This window comes from Sinocyclocheilus grahami, unplaced genomic scaffold, assembly GCF_001515645.1.
Source record: "Sinocyclocheilus grahami isolate Dianchi unplaced genomic scaffold, SAMN03320097.WGS_v1.1 scaffold899.1, whole genome shotgun sequence".
Lineage (NCBI taxonomy): Eukaryota > Metazoa > Chordata > Actinopteri > Cypriniformes > Cyprinidae > Sinocyclocheilus > Sinocyclocheilus grahami.
Window position 1 is genome coordinate 108,753 of NW_015506078.1, and position 4,932 is coordinate 113,684.

Consider the following 4,932-nt stretch of genomic DNA (forward strand, 5'->3'; position numbering starts at 1 on the left):
TAACCTTGGCCCGATCTGTGCCTTGCCACAATTCTGTCTCTGAGCTCTTCAGGCAGTTCCTTTGACTTCATGATTCTCATTTGCTCTGACATGCACTGTGAGCTGTAAGGTCTTATATAGACAGGTGTGTGGCTTTCCTAATCAAGTCCAATCAGTATAATCAAACACAGCTGGACTCAAATGAAGGTGTAGAACCATCTCAATGATGATCAGAAGAAATGGACAGCACCTGAGTTAAATAAATGAGTGTCACAGCAAAGGGTCTGAATACTTAGAACCATGTGATATTTCAGTTTTTCTTTTTTAATAAATCTGCAAAAATGTCAACAATTCTGTGTTTTTCTGTCAATACGGGGTGCTGTGTGTACATTAATGAGGAAAAAAATTTACTTAAATGATTTTAGCAAATGGCTGCAATATAACAAAGAGTGAAAAATTTAAAGGGGTCTGAATACTTTCCGTACCCACTGTATGTATGTGTGTGTGTGTGTGTGTGTGTGTGTGTGTGTGTGTGAAATAGTATAGTATATCAGTCTGGCGAGTAAACTAAAAAATGTACTAGCCAATGGCAATTATATTGCCAAGGTAGAGGGTTGTCCTGGTCAGTCAAGCGAGAGAGTGGGGAACGTCAATCTGGGATAATGAACACGACTGCTGTACATCATTTAAGGATTTTTTGGAGGAGCTCCGTAAGGGTTTCGACCGCTCTGCTCTGGGTGCCGAGGCAGTATGAGCTTTGTCACTGCTGCAGCAGGGAGATCGGTCAGTTTCGGACTACTCAATTGAATTCTGCACGCTCACGGCATCTTGTGGTTGGAATGCTAAGGCACAGTGGGATCCTTTTCTTCACGGACTGGCCGAGTATATTAAGGACGAGATCTACTCTTTGGAATTGCCCCCCCCATCTCAACAGATTAATCGACCTCGCCATTCGTGTGGATAATCAGATTGCTCTCCATTCCCGGCATTGGAGGAGAATGGGGAAAAGGCTCCTCACATGAGCCGAGCCTTTTACTAAAGCTGTCTCAGTAGCGGCGAGTGACACGCCTTCTCAGTGTCTCGTCTTTCCTGAGGAGGAAACCTGAGATTACAGGGGGGTTATGATTTCGGTATTATGCACAGGCTCACAAGGAAAGACACAAACCCAAAGTATCAGAGCGTCATAAAACTGTCTTTGGTACCGTTACCACGCCTCACTCCCCTTACCACAGGTCCATTGGATTCCACAGAGTAAAGTGAACCAAGGGGTAACCTCCAGACAGGGATCTGACCCCCGGCCTTAGGTACCTTCAAATGACAGGAACAACAAGTACAAAAATTGGATTTTGACCCCCCAAAAAACACTCCTCTTTCTGGGAGATTGCAACCATAGTCATCTTCCCCCGATAAAAACGACAAGGTCCAAGTGGTCAGCTATACAGGGGAAAAACAAGAGCATGCATATTCCATCCTCAAAAAAAACATTTGTAACATCTTCGGAAACCCAACAGGTCATTCTATCATTTGGCCTCAACAACAGAATCATCATCCGGGACAAAGGCCGATACATCCCCGTCCTACTAAGCTGGTAATTTAGAACGTTACAAGATAACATTCATTGGACAGCCACAACAGGGGAAGCAATGGTAGATCATTGGCTGACACATTTAAACTTAATCAGATAAAAAGTGCAGAACAAACTACACCAAAGGAAACTTAGTCAATCTCTTCCAAATTTATGTTCTATCCCCAGCAAATATTAGTTTACTCAACAAAGGCTTATCCTTTATCCTATCACATCTAGTAAAGCCCCAGGACAGACACACTCTCTAGGCAGACCTTGACCAATTCCACTCCCAGATACAAAGAACAGTGTATTTTGAAACAGGAAAGGAAACAACACAAGTGCTACCCTTTTGTGATAGATCCACTTCTAAACCCCCACCCCAACAATTGCCCAATCAAATCTGGGATTTTGACAAAAACCACGAGCAATTATAAAAATGAAATGCAAACCCTGAAACCCGATCCAAATTTATCCACGGAAGAGATAGCAGCATTGGACTCTTTGACTAAAAGACTAGATATTGTCATCAAACCAGCAGATAAGGGCAGTGCGGTCGTCATTATGGACAAGCCCCAGTATGTATGTGAAGGCCTCTGACAATTACAAGACCAAGAATTCTACACTAAATTTCCAGCCCCAATCTTCCACGAGTCCATACCCCACATCGAGCAAATTGTACAGACCCTCCTTAAAAAAGGTCACATCCAGCAGAGACAGGCAAACTACCTAAAAGGGCACCACTATCAAAGACCAAGACGATTTTATCTATTACCCAAAATCCACAAACCTTGTGACAAGTGGCCGACCACCTTTTATGCATCCCAGGTGCCCTATTGTATTGGATTGTGGCAGTGAAAGCTACAGAATCGCAGAATATATCGACTTTCACCTAAACCCGTTGTCCACTAAACACAAGAGCTCTCTAAAAGATACCTATGACTTTGTAAGTAAAATTAAAAATCTAAAGATTCCACCAGAAGCCTTCTTATTCTCTCTAGACGTTGACAGCTTATATACCAACATAGAGACCCCACTGGGTTTGCAAGCTGATAAAGACAAACACCCAGATCCATCCAGATGTACCATGTGGACCAATCATACACACAATTATTTGTTATATTCAACAAATAATTCCTAACACCCCTGACCCAACCAACAAGCCAATGATGAGGGTCAATGGACCCTTCCTCCGAAATGCAACTAACAGAATATCAATGATATTCTGTGTACATTAATGAGGAAAAAAATTAACTTAAATTATTTTAGCAAATGGCTGCAATATAACAAAGAGTGAAACATTTAAGGGGGTCTGAATACTTTCCGTACCCATTGTATGTATTTGATTCCACCAAATCACCTTATCTTTGTAAAATGGCACAGCTTCTTAAAACTTAGTAAAGCAGAACTCAAATCAATAATAAAAATGGAGATTAATACAAATTGGCAATCTTATTGGGATAATGAGCAAAAGGGCAGGCATCCACATTTAACACAACCAGAGGAAGGAATTCAAGAGGGAGAAGAAAGGAAGATTGTATTCTTTCTAGACTAAGGCTGGGACTATAGGACTTAAAGGTGGGGTATGTATTTTTTCAAAAAACGCTTTAGAAAACTGAGTTGGGCCGAGTACCAAAACAAACTTGTAGCCAATCAGCAGTAAGGGGCGTGTCTACTCATGATGTGGAGGAGAGAGAGTTCAGTGCACCGACTGACATTAGCCGAGCGACAGAAAGATAGAGATGGTGGATAAAAAACAAAAGAGGAAAATGTCTGCGGAACAAAAGAAGGCTTACGATAAGGCAAGAAGTAGGACCAGTGTAAACATAGTATCAGCTTTCCAGCGCTGGAGAGAACTCAAGGAGCGGAAGGCCTGCAATCGGACGCCAAGGTTGCTTTGTTTCTTCTAGATAGGTGAGTAACACCGTGTCTACACCGGAAGTGACATAGCGACCGTTGAAAATAATTTCAAATTTGTGTTAATACGTCATAAATAGAACGCAGCAGCCATGGCCGGACTTACCATTGGGCTTGAGTGGGCTGCAGCCCATGGGCCCCGCCTTTGCCCGTTTACGTTCGTTTGATTTCTTTGTTATATGCCAGTCAGAATTCAGAAATTATTAGCCGCATTTCTACTGCACACGCAAGATCTAAACGGGCCAGCCGGGACTACAACTTACAACTACAACCTTTGAGGCCACAATCTAACAGCATAAACTGGTATTTATGATTATTTCACACAGAAGAAGGACACGCGTATGAATCGCGTCTGCACCGATTGGTTTGTTATCACATGGCTACTTTAAACAGTTCCATTAAGCCTTTAGCCCCAAAGAGTGCACATTTAGAAAGATAATGATAAATTCTCAAATGTTCACACCTCATTTCTTTATGGAGGATTCTATATTACTATATTAATGTTCCACTAAATTATGCAATCATCTGTTGAGGTTTGAGCGCTCTCTCTCGTCTTACTGCCATTACACATAGTGGGGAAGAAGTGTCATCAAAATGATTTAAAATTTAAAAAAGGACATAGCGTATCACACAAACAAGGGTACTGTTTTTTTTTTCTCGAATATCTGCACGATCACAAATGTACAATAAACAACATCTTACAGAGTAACTTTCAGACATAAAATTCCGTTTTGCTCCGTCAGAAAGTAAATAGAACAAACAGCCGAACCGCTGCGTCTCCGAACAGCAGTGTTTTGTTCCTCAGCGTTACAGGGACCAGCAAATGATTCAATCAGGCTATAACTACAGTCGTTTGCAAAGTTAAATTAATCAGCTTTTTAAACGAATCAGTTGATTCAACTCACTCATTAAGACAGTCACTTGCTGCCACCTACTGGCGGTTGTAGTTTCATATTTAAAAAAGTAGTTTATTTCATTTTTGCAATCATTTAATATTTCTACATTAAAATGTTATATTTAAACTTAACATTTATGCACAATCCATCTATGAATTTTGTTGATAGTTATTTCATTTGAGTGTTAATAGCCAGCATGTCTTTTTATTCGATTGAATTTATTGATTAAATAAGAACCTGACATAAGAGGAAACAGATATATCAATAACTATTATAATACTAATAAACCAACATCCCTGGCTTTTTTTTTTGCTCAAAGTTATTTCAGGGTTTTGATCTCTCAACTGAGAGAACACATCCTGTTTATTATATTATAATAAATATTTAATATCACATTTCAACTTTGACTTTAGCCTAGACATGTTGCATATTAATTGTACTATTTATGAACCTCAAAGCATATGTTTGTGTATTTTTGTTACTCCATAATGATGTTCTATTTGAGGGCATTTGTAGTGTAGGTATAGGGCCCAAACTTAACCTCAAGCCCAGGGGCCCCCGCCTCCCTAAGTCCTG